Here is a 13,145-nt window from a genome sequence, read left to right on the forward strand (position 1 = left end):
TATTCTGTTAGCGGGGCTTAGAAACTTTCTTCGAAGCTAAGGTGTTAGTTAAGCATCACTTCATATAGAATCATCGCATTTAATATGTTCATATCATGGTTTATACCGGCTCTGTAAAAAATAAAACATGAATATTAAGTTCTGTTTTTCCCTAAATATGGCAATTTCTGTCCACAAGGTCCGACGCTTAGACTCCATATGGATTTCCGTATGCATTTATTTAAAGCACGAAATAAAGTTATATATTGCTTTAAAGAAAGGTATTTAAAATAGCGGGCTTTGTTTGGTGCAAACTATCTCATATTCTTCAAATTAAACACAAAATATTAAATATTGACAAAGGTACCTGTTTTATACTATGACAAAGAGAACATGCGCTGCTGTGAACTACGCGGAGCGTGCAAAAATCTCCTCTCCCAAGATGGCTTTTGTCCCCGGGTATGAATCGCGCTAAATAGCATGTACTTTACCATCCGAACTGACAATTATTTATCAATCCTCCGTGTTTATGATCATGGCGTATTGTGTGAAAAGAGGTTGCAAGGTTGCCTAGACTGCTGGCATCCTTAAGGCCGCCATAAGTTCAACTAACGCTTCTGTCTTCCACATCCCTTTTATCAATTCCTCATTTTTGGTTACATAAAAGCGGCAATAGAATTTGTTATGAAGATCTGTCGAGCTTTCTGCCTCTCAGGCCAACTTATTACAACTTTCGATCTCAAACTGTCATGTCATATTCGTTACTGTTGATCCATTTGTCACCGCGTTCGTCTCCTTCAGGTATCGATGATACGAAATTATATTCCCCTACCGTTGCATCTTCAACTTATAACATGATACACAAACATCAGTATATAATTGCATCCTCTTCAGTCTAGTTGATGGCGCTAACGGAAACTTTATCACAGCGGATGGCAGGATAGGGGTTTGCATAGATTGGCTACACTCGATTTTACTGCTGCTTTTTATCGGAGACCTGACGTTGAAGTTGAGCGAAGACATCACAATCACCTGAGGAACATGAGAATTGATAAGCTGTCCGAAGGGAAAGATGTTTTCATTCGACAATGTAACCTGAGCTGCGGCGAGCTGAGTAGTCGAAATATGGCGGATTTTCGGGAAACGAGGCGCATTCGGGAAGACTTAATGGTCTACAGCACGCCTCAAGGAGACGCTCCGAGATGCGGTGTACAGGAGCGGTTACTGCTTGGGTTATGACGGTGAGCACTGAAGCTACTTGTGTTGTTTCTTGCTTTGCTAGCTAAACTGCTTTACATTTTTTGCATCTCTTGAAATACCTAGGTTACGATCTGGAATGATTTTCCGCCGGGCTTCTGTTGTTTTTGCAGACATGCGATATGCACAAGGACTGCGAAGGTGAATGCCCAACATGCTACGGAAGATCATTTGGATGCCAAGGAATCTGCTCAGATGTGCCAAGATGGTATGTGGATCAAATGGAGTGCAAGAAAGGGTGCAATTAGCAGACGCATCTCACCAGTCTGATGGAAAGCGGGCAGCATAGCGTTCACGGAGCCGCAAAAAGAAAAATAAAACGACGGGCAAACCGATTCCCCTGCTTTCCGCAATGCACAGTGGCTCATCATTTCAAAACTTTTCTTTGTGCTGTAACGGTCGGCACTGGAGGATTAGATGCACTGCGAATCTTCTGGATCCGGAACAAAGCGACGGCAAGAGCCTATTTTCACAAGAATTTTGGTACGATTTATTGTTTGCTGGTATCTAATACCTCCTCCTAAAAGTCAGAACGCATGCAATTCATTGAAACTCATATGCTCTTACTCACCTTTGCCGTCTGAACGTCGGCAGGCACAAACAGTGAGTGCCGCGATATTATCGTGTGTGAACCTCCTGCTATAAAAGTAAAATCAACAGCAAATGCGTGTAAGAGAGGAATCTATCACTATCGGTAGTTTTCGCCGCGTCTGTTTCTGACGGGTCAGCGAAACCGAGCTAAACTTTGGAAGACGCGCGTTAAGAAAGGTACTGTTTCAGCAATAGCTCCCCTATGCGGTCCCACAGTTGCCACTTAACAGCTTCGTGCCCTTCGAGCATGTACTCCGAATGAATAATTTTGCCGGTGACTGACCAATGACAAAACGCGGCTAGCTGGGTCGCCGCTGTTTGCTAGTTCGTAATTTTCTATTATTTTTAGAAAAAACACTGAAATCGCTGCTGACACCGCCCGCTGCTAAGGCGCTGCTTTGGTCAAATGCTTCGTACCACATCTGCTACTACTGCAACTACACATGTTGTGAGGTTCACCAAAGATTCTCGGAGGATTTGTGAACGCGGTGTGTGGACAGTGGTGCACCGGACAGCGGAGCGCTGCGCGTGCCAGCCCAGTGTTGCGCGTGTGCGCGTGCGAAGGGTGAGTGCGAGGCGACGGAGACAAAGAGCGTGGCGAGCACGAGGAGACGAGAGCTGACGTGTCAGAAAACCGAGGTGTAAAGGAAAACAGGGCAGCGGAGATCACGTCATTCAAGCGTGGTGGTGGCAGCTGTCGGACATTGGGTCCGTTCTACCGTGACCTCCCTTGGATCACCGACGCAAGTCTCCTGCGCACCTTGCCAGCGAGGGGGTGGCGGCCGATGGATTGAGGGTCCGTGCTGCCGAACTGCACTCTTAGGTAGCCTGTTTAATTAAGCCTCCGGCATTTCGTGACGCCGTCGACGGGACCTTGCTGCGATTTTCCTGCTGCTGCCAAGTTCTTCGGGCTCTTGACGGGAGACCACCGGCGTCTCTTGTGTTCCTCTCCGCTTCTATTACCACCTTGCTCCCTTCCGCCGCTTCCTTCTACGCAGCGCCAGCGACGCGTCGCACTACAACCACCTGCGTCCGCCCTGTCTGCAAGGCGTCGTCGCTTCACCTGGGACGCTCAGTACCTGGTGAACACTTTTCTTTTTTTCTGTAGTGTTGTACGCGTGTTGAGTGTGTGTTTTTCTTGTTTTCGTGTCCGTTTCTTAATGGGCCCCTTTCCTTGAATATATAAATACGGCTTCGTTTTGTTTTCTTTGATCACTTTCTTATCTTGTCCTCTTGTTCGAATCTGCATGCGATAGCTTTCCCCTTCGGAAAGTTGGGGACGCGTTACCATTTCGCGACAGTGTCGTATCCGGAATTCGATTGCCTTTCGTTTAAGTAATCGACATTGGATTAAAAGTGACGAAAATACTCAGATCGTCAGATTAGCTATGCCAATGTTATTACTGAGACCTAAAGGATGACCACAACTTTAAGATTTATCATTGTGAATGTCCTTTATGCACTTTTCTGTAATAGAGCAGAAAGTTGGTCTGCATAGTACGGGCTCACAAGTGAATAACTTTCGCTGCACTTTAACAAAGACAAGGATTAAACAAGGAGAACTTTAATTTGGTCTAGTTGGTTCATGATTCACAAAGAAAGCGGCGAGAAATACGGAGACAAACGAGAAACAAATACGACAGGACCGGCGCCAACTTACAAATGAATTTTATTTCGCGTAAAACCTCCCTTTCTTAAGCCAACACGCCGTAATATCCGTGCAATCACGCATTCGCAAAGTCACGAAGCCAACAAGGGGTACAAGAGATCATTGAAAAAGATCTAATAGAAGAGGCCATCCGGAAGAAAAAACCCTAACGACGTGAAGAAAACGATAACAAACAGCTCTACATCAATACGAAAATAAAATGATCATGACCAATCAAACCCTTAAAAACCGAAAACTATACAACCGCATCAGGAGCGAAACCAGATGACCAACAAAAAACCTTAAAAAAAGGTGAAGAATGAAGATTTAATACCAAAGCTGCGTCAAAGGTACAAACGGCGAAAGGGTGAAGAGTGCAAAAACCTTTACCAACCGGAACCGATCAACCAGCAACCATATAAATGAAATCCGATGACCAACAAAGGGAAAAAGTGAAAAACAGGCTCGGACCATAGTCTGCGCCAAAGGCATACAATGCGAACAGGTATCCACGCAAGCAATGGGACATCGTCAGAAAATATAGCACCCAATGCCGAAGGGAATTCACGACAAAACGAAGAACCTACAAAAATCCTTCTAGCAAAGTGAACTCCTCATTGCTAAGTGTAATGAATGGCTTGCTGACGCATGTGCTCCTTTCTTTCCTGATATAATAGGCTTCCACCCCCTCTCCCTTAAATTTGTGCTTTTCACTCCTCAAAAAGATAGTTTTGCCCAATTCTGGGCGGCAATTTCTCCAAGCTTTGCAGGGATCCGCTAGGAAGCTTCCTTCAATATTTCGCAGGTTTCGGCAGTGCTCGCTGGCCCGCTCATTGAAACGTCGACCTTGTTGTCCAATGTAGATGAGCCCGCAGCTTAAAGAAATCTGGTAAACAACCCGAGTTCTGCACTGTGTGAACTTGTTTTGATGTATCACAGTACAAGCCGGTTTGGTTTCTCCGTTATTCATGGCGCAAAGCCTAGAAAGTTTCCATGGGGCTGAGAATGCGACCTGAACGTTACGTCTGCCTGCTACTTTCTTAAGGTTGCACGAAACCTTGTGAATATGCGGTATTACCATCATACGGTTGCGCGAAACCGGATCTCTGCTTTGAGTACCTTGCTTCATCTTCTGCAGAATGGCTTCACACACGGAAGTAACCATACAAGAGGGGTATCCTGCTTCATTTAGCCGCTGAACATGAGCGCTAAAACTTGACGAGACTATATGGGGGCATGATTTATTCAAAGCCGCCTGCAAGAAGTTCGAAACAATCGCCCGCTTCACGATCTTCGAATGAGCACTATCAAAAGGGAGCAAACATTTTTTTGAACGCGGATTATACATCCAACACAAACTAAATTTAAGAAACCGTATCCTAAGATCCAAGAACTGAGTTCGCCATCTGTCGGGACCTCTTTTGTGAAACTGAGGCCTTGGTTGTAGTCTGAGAACACGGACATAGTCCTTGCGAGCGCGGCGTCTAGCTCATGTTCAGAAATATCCTTAAGATTAACCAAGAAATTACCAACATACCTGTCTACAGAAACAACGTGCGGATCAACAAGGTGGAATCTGATGTCGGTTACTACACAGGAGAGAAAGTGTCACAAAGAACGGGCGCTACACAAGAGCCAACGCAAAAGCCCTTCTTCCGAACAAAGAACTTTCCTTCATACACAACAGCGGTCGAGTTCAGGTAAAATTCCAACAACGAAATGAAACTATCAACGATCACTCCTGCTGCATTTTGAAAATTGACTTCGCCGGTGGACTTCGGCGGTGGCTTCCCTGACAGCCCTTAGCAGTCCTTGGTGGGGTACGGAATATAACAGCTCTTCAGTGTCGATTAAAAACCCTGTGTAGTTCTTGGGGGGGGGGGGGGGGGGGGGTGTAAAGTCTCCAGGTGTTTTAGCAGCTCGCACGAACTGCGCACAAGGAAAGGGTTATCGCCCACCATGCATGAAAGGTGGGTTTGAAGGTAGCGACTGATAGGATGTTGCCACATGCCCCATAATTTCGGAAAGGCCATGGCTGGGAGAAGAGTTAGGGAGATACGAGACATGAGAGAGGGGACGGTGGCCGAAACATGAGAAAGGGGTTCGGCATTCTCGGAGAATGAGTCATGGGCAGTTCAGAAGGCAATATGTATAAGAAAGAAGGGCATAGGAAACGCGGAAACGTGAAATTATCGTTGAAAAGCGACAAGAGAAGCATCTTATTCGGCGATCGAAAATTTTGAAGTGAGAAACGTGGAGCTTCGAGATGGATTTCGCCAAGCCGACTTCAGATACCAGACACTGGCGTATTTTGTGGGGCCGTGTGTAGTGTGGCATGGCCGTGTGCCTTCGAACGTTGCCATATAATAAAAAATATAATATAATAAATAAAATATTATGCAAGCAAAGTCGCACTCTTTCATAATATTGTACACAGGACAAGTGGCAAACAAGCTAGGTTAGTATGCATCTAAAATCATTTTTCAATAGGTTTATTCGCTAGTCGTCGAAGAATCCACACTTTTTTGTTGGTGCGGAAGTTTCACGCAAAAAGCATAAACAAACAAAAATGTATTAAATTGTGATTCGAAACTATTTACAAAGCTTCTCACTAATAAGCTAATGTTCGGAAGCAAAGGAAAATTAATTGCAAGCAAATAAGGAAATACGTGAGTAAGAGCTATAGCTCTCAATGCAAATTACGCAACACAACAATAAAATGCTCAAACAAAAATTTGCAACCTTGCAATTTGCAGGAAAGGAAGGAAACAGCAAATCGGAAAACAAAGGGACAATCGCGATCACAGGGAACGACGTACGGAAGCATAGGAATCTGTCAGCGCATGTTTATGATGCGGTGGTTTAATATTTCGCGCGTGCGCAACTCGTAAATGATGACGCCACTACTTGATTTCTGGACGTTGATAAATTTGCGCACAATGTCGGTTTTACGAATGCGCCTGCACTAAGTTATTACGTTCCATTTAGGATCGCCATTGAGCATGGCACTCGCTGCGCAATGTGGCAGTGAATTCTCTGGTGTGAAGCAAAAAAGGGCTTTTTAATTTAAAAATTTATGACATGGAAGGTATTGGATTTTTTTCAGAAGGGTGCGCGTCTGGGCCGGTTTTCAGATACCCGCCAAGCAGAGCGTGCAAAAACGCGTTTAAATACATGAATTCTATGACAAATAGTTGGGTTCTCATGCCCAGAAATCGAACAAAGCCAAGAGCGAGAGCTCTCTCTGTGCTCTTCTAAAAAAATATATTTTGTTGATTAGCTACTGGGCTAAGCAATACGTAATTACACGCACGATAACCACTGGGTAATGGCAGCACGCATTTCTTGATTACTAAATTTATGGGGCCTTTTAAAAGAAATTTGAGTGGCTAGTTGCAGCCACTTCTAGTTTCCCAGTATTTACGTTAGCATTCTATAGACCTGTAGTGGTTGGTCCGGATGGTGTCCTCTGTGGCGGAATATTCGCAGTCCACTGACCACCACCGAAGTCGTCATCGCGTCGTTGTATCGCTCAAAATCAGCGAACGGACAGCAGAAAACTCGACGGCAGCAGCACTTTTGCTATACAACGAGCGAATGCGCCTGGAATGCTTCCGAACGCGCTTGAGAATTGTTTTGAGGCATCTTAAAACTCCGTTTTGACCGAGTGCCATTCAAAATGGCGAATACCATGGCTGAGGCGCAAGCAGGCAGGGATTGCACCTGGGCCTACCCTTAGGGCAGCCGATCTTTCGAACCCGGAGCCTGCTACAGAAGCGGAGCTTTTGACGAGGTGGTCGAGCCCTGATGAGACCCTACAGGACTAATTAATCGCTTCCACGCAGCCTCCACTGCCCGCCTAGACCTGCGGCCCTTTGTTATGTTTTTAATAAATGTTCAAGCGTTAAACTTCTTTGCTGGTTTGCTCATTTTTAATGCATGTAACAGCAAAATGTGGCATTTAAAAACTCATTGCCTAGACAACGGCTGCCAAAATGAAACATTCGTCACAGATGCATTTGGCAGTGCGAAGCACAAAATGCATAGTCAACAATGTTGGGTAACGACTAATGGGACTGCAAGTGAGCGTACCTGGATGCATGCGGTGAAGAAACAGCGGGTGATCTTTAGTGGGAAATATTCGGTAGCCAGTGAGTGGTTGGATGCCTTTGGCGAAAACCAGTGCATTAGCTTGGGTCGACAATAGTGGGTAGCCAGCGAGTCTCGCTGGATGCCTGTTAAACAAACAGTGGATAAGCCAGGGCGGGAAACATTGGACAGCCGCTGAGTTGAGCCGGCTGCCTACGATATATACGCCAATTAGGAATCTTGGATGGCTAATATTAGATAACCAAGGAATGTCTTTCAAGACAGTCAATAACATTGTATGCAATTTCTGGCTGCTGATAGGAAAGCCCGTAGGGTGCACTGGCTCGAACACTGGATCGGGAAGCGCTCCAGTCAGATGCCATTATAGGCCTTTATTGGAGCGAATTTTCCCCGTGACATTATCGGCGTGCTGCTTGGGTGGGTATTATCATAGAGTTGCAGTAGCAGTATTAGTTTAATAGCACAGCGCAACTACTCTAATACTGCTCAAATGCTATATTGCGCTCCAGGAACATGTGTGTTCATTTCAAGGATACAAACTATTTTATTTGGCCAAGTATGCACGTCAGTTATAGCAAAACTGAGATAAGACAGGTCTATAAAGGTCGCAAGGCCCTTAAAGAGAGCTTAAGGCAGCTTTTACGAGTTCTAAAAATACTAAACTGTCTCTCTGTTGTGGTAATATTGAACGTTGTCATGTCGTGTCAGCAGATGGCACAAGGTTGAGCCGCGTTTGCCAGTGTAACACTGGATGGGTGATGGCAAAACTAGGTCAATATCGACAGCTTTCTAGAATGGCATAGCCATTTCTAGCAAACAATGAGGGAACTCTGCCTACCACGGCCTACGATAGCCATGATCCTTAGGTGGCACAGCCAGAAATGGCAAATAGTAGAATTCTCGCTAATGTGGCCCTTGATAGCCATGATTTGATGACGTCACAGACAGCACTGAAAAAGCGATGAAGAACCAAGGCCATCATTAGATGTGTTAGTGAGTGGCTCTGCCAATATCAGATGCTCATTGGGAACTCTCGGTCTACTTAGGGGCATGCTTTGCCAAATGATTTATAATATTTTTTATTTATTTATTTATTTATGAAATACAGCGGCCACTAAGTCCAAGCAGGGTGGGCGTACAAGTGAGCGAAATAACAAAGAAATAACACTGGAAAATAGACAGAAATAGCACTAATTGTTTAGACCTCATGGGGCAATGTTTGGTTTATTTGATTCCGATCTATTACAGTTCGTGAGAAAAATAAAAACTTGTAGGTGTCTGTTTTGGCGAATATAGGGGTTAGAAAACTAGGGTGGTAATGTCGAGTTTGTCTGGCAGATAACGGCTTTAAGTATAATGAGGAGTGCAGACCAAATTTATTCTCTAATAAAAGCGCAAGAAACTTTAACCTGAACTTTTTTCTTCGGAGTTCAAGTCGTTCAATTTGGTTAATTTCCATCATAGTGGTGGGGGAGTCAGTCTTTGCATATTTATTAAAGATGAATCTAACAGCCTTTCTCTGTAATCGTTCCAAATTGGCTACGTTAGATTTAGTATACGGGTCCCACACTACGCATGCGTATTCGAGTTTTGGTCTGATTATAGAAGAATAACAAAATAGCTTGATGTTAGGAGGCCCGTTCTTCAGTTTATGTCTTAAGCACCACAATTTGCGAAATGCGGAAGAGCAAATGTTATTGATATGGAAGTTCCACGTTAATTTGCTAGTTATAGTTATGCATAAGTATTTGTAGTTAGATACTTGTTCAAGAGCGGACGAAATTAATTTGTATGTGTAACTATGTGGTATGTTTTTTCTTGTTATCAGAAGATACACACTTTTGTCAGCATTGAAAACCATGCCCCATTGGTCACACCCTTTCAAAAGATTGTTCACAGCATTGTTCAAAACATTCTGGTCATCCCTATTAGTAATTTCTTTGAATAATATACAATCGTCTGCGAACAATCTAATATGCACTGATGGGCTAATTACTTGAACAATGTCATTAATATATAAAAGAAAAAGCAGAGGGCCCAAGACATTTCCCTGTGGTACACTGGATGAAACTGGTAATTTGCTTGTAATTTGCTTGTAAGGTAATTTGCTTGTCAGCAAAGAAGCACGAAATATGATCACGAGGAATTTCTCCAGGGTTTCAGCATAACGACGAAGGAATACATTTGGAATATTATCAGGAAAACATGACGTTTTCGTTTTTAAGTTTAATAACATAGAAAAGACACCTGAATAAGATATGAAATTCACTTCAGAAAGATGATACACCCGGCTATTTGCGGTACACGCGCTCGGAGCGGAAAATACGCTTTGAAAGTACGCATTAAAATGCTGGGCAATAGCCATCTGATCACATACCATAGCGTTGTTCACCGAAACTTGTGACACGGTTTTCTTTTTCTCACTGATGTAATTCAAAAATTTACTTGGCTCGTTTTTTATGAAATTTTGAAGTGATGTGTTAAAAAATAATCTTTAGAATCACGTATGGCGCATGCTAGATTGTCGAGCAAATGTTTTATCTGTTTAGGGTCTGTGTTTCTTCTTGTGCCGTTTTACCTTTCGCCGGAGTTGAATTATGCTACGTGTCATCCATGGGGTTTCTTTACGTTCTTTTTTATATTTGCTTGGCACAAAAGTTTCGATGCAATAAAAACAAATTTTTTTGAACCGGTCCCAGAGTGCGCAGACATCAGTATCATCGAAATCTAGAAAGCAGGTTTCTAGATGGTCAGTTACAGATGCGTCGTTAGCACGTGAATAATCTTTAAAACAACGTAGTGATGATTGTTTGTTTTTAGTGTGTTGTACCAAAGGTAAGAAAGCACTAACTAGGCCGTGATCAGAAAGCCCCTGCTCCACAGTGACAGTAAACCTTACAAGATTGCGAGGCAGGAACAACAGATCTAATAATGATTTCATGGAACCAACTTGACGCGTTGGTTCGTGAACTACTTGCATCAAGTTGTGAGTTAGCATTATATTAAACATTTTATTTGCATGCTTACTGTTAGCACCAAAACACTTAAGGCGTTCCCAACCCACACCAGGCAAGTTGAAATCTCCCATCAACAAAATTTTGCTATTTTCGTGCTGTGACATATGATTTTGTAGTTTATTTGAGCAGTCAGGTCCAGAATCGGGAGGTCTATACAGAGCATATAAAACGCAGTTATGACCACAACAAGACAATTTTACGCATAGGCATTCAATTTCTGGTGCCTCGTCCTGCAAGACGGCCGCAATTTGTTTCTTAATGAGGATAGCTATGCCACCACCTCTAGATTCTCTATCTTTTCGATATACCATGTAGGCGGGAGGAAATACATCATCATCATTCACTTCGCTGTGAAGCCACGTCTCTGTAATCACTGTAATGTGTGGATCATGCTGTGATAAGGTTATTTCAAGATTGGCTGTTTTATTAACTAAACTACGTGCATTAAGGTTCACTACGTGCAGCTGCTTGCATTGTTCCGAGTGACGTCATGCCTCGTCCTCTTGAGGTGTTCTAAGTTTTGAGGAGGCTATCTTTACGCGCTTATTTTGGGATTCATCCCAGACGAACATATCTTTATCCACTTTTAGCTTATCGTGAAAAAGGGCGACCTTTTTTTTTGATCCCTGTCTTCTTTCGAGCTATCCCAGAGTAGTTTGCGCTTCTTCAGTGTAGACTGCGAGTAGTCATTCTGAATCGACATACCTGAGCCTTTTAGTTTTCTAACGTTCTCCATTATTGTCTTTTTTTCTACAAAATTCTGTGGGTAAATAATTATAGGCCTTTTCTCGCTGTTACGTCCCAGCCTATGTATACGCCCTATAGACTGGCAACTAACTTGCAGTTTATCTTCAAATATTTCCTTGATTACTCTATCTTTCAGCGTAGTATCAGTCTCTTCAGGGTCTTCTGCGATTCCGTGTATAATTAGGTTCGAACGTCTGCTTCGATCTTCGAGATCGGTTATTTTTTTGCTTGAAATCCCATCACATTTACTATTGATTTCAGTGTTTTGTGGATTTGCTGAGGCGGATCGGTGAGGGTTGACGGTTGATTAAGCTTTTTTTCCATCAGTAATAGTACAAGCTGCAGGTCAGTCACTATATTTACAGTTTTAACGAGCTCCGTTTTTATTTCAGTGATTTCGGCTTGAAGCGACTCTTGACCATGCAATAATTGTTCCAGAATTTCCTTCTGAGACGGGCCAGGATTCATTTCGACGTCGCCACCGAGGAGCAATTTACAAGAAACAAAACAATCGTATGCCAAAGAAAGACCAAGGCGGATTTAAAGTGGTGGCGAAGGCTGGGCCGAAAAGTGGTTTAGCGCGACTGCAGCACAACCAGACGATGGGGGGCAAAACACTCATATAAAGAAATGATAAAGCTACAAAATTGGAATGTAATCTGCCATTAGAAAAGAAAAAATATATTAGCACCTTGTTTTATGAAAGAGGTAAGTCATTTTATTAAAACCTGGCAAATTTTGTATTTTTGCAACACTCTTGACCTGCCCCCTATTCATGAGTGTGCGGTGCATTACAGCGCGTCTTTGCAGGCCTTGTTTCGATACCCGGCTAACCCGGCCACAGTGGCGGGAGCTTACGAAGCGATTTCTTATCGCCAGCTGTCTGCGATGGCGCGCCTGGTAAAGCGTATAAATTTAGCTCGCCGGTCTCAAAATGCTCCTTTTGCGAAGTTTTCGTCGTCCTTGCACGTCGCTTCTTTGTTACCGTTCGGTAAGATTTGCACCCCGCTGCACCGCTGCGGCAGTTTTCTCGGTTTTGTCGTTTCCTTTGGCGTGCGGCCAGTGCGAAGTCTTTTTCCGTCTTTGCACGCTTCGCGCTCTTCTTTTGAAGCGCTTAGCGCTTCATTTCAAGATGAGCTTGCGGCATGTGAAGAAACGATGCTCCGTGGTACACTGCGACAGCGTGGATAGTACCATTGGTGTCACGCTACACCGATTCCCGCTGGACAAAGGGCTGGACTTTCACAGGTGAGCTCTTGACAGTGTCGTCTGCTCTAGGTATGCGCGATAGCTTCGATATGGTTTCGCCGGGCTGTTCGCTCGTGTTTCATAGCTGTAACCCGTTCGTGCGTACTTGGCTTCATGTTTTCGGGGATATTTATGTACTACACTGCAGGGCACACACTTTCAGTGCTGAGGTGTGCGAAAGAGGCCCACATTTTTCTAATTTATAGTGAGTTTCATGCAGCTGACTATCACCAACGTGAACGTCACACCGGGCTCTCAGGAGCAACCACGTGCACGCTACTGACCGGGAGCCCCATTTAGAACAAAGTTTGCTACCTGACAGCTCTGAGTACGACATTGTTTAGTTTTTCAAAACCATGAAGCCAATTTGAGGATCCCCTCGCAGCTGGGAGTATCGAAACTCAGCCTCGTGTATGTGCGCGGCTTTGAGGAGGCTTTAACTGGATTCGCTCAGCAGGAGTTATTGCCTGCCTTGGTATTGCTGTCCTACATATACATGACTGTCAGGGTAATTTTAAACGCACTTCACTCTCGTCACTCGTTGAGCT

Source organism: Amblyomma americanum, chromosome 3, assembly GCF_052857255.1.
Source record: "Amblyomma americanum isolate KBUSLIRL-KWMA chromosome 3, ASM5285725v1, whole genome shotgun sequence".
NCBI lineage: Eukaryota > Metazoa > Arthropoda > Arachnida > Ixodida > Ixodidae > Amblyomma > Amblyomma americanum.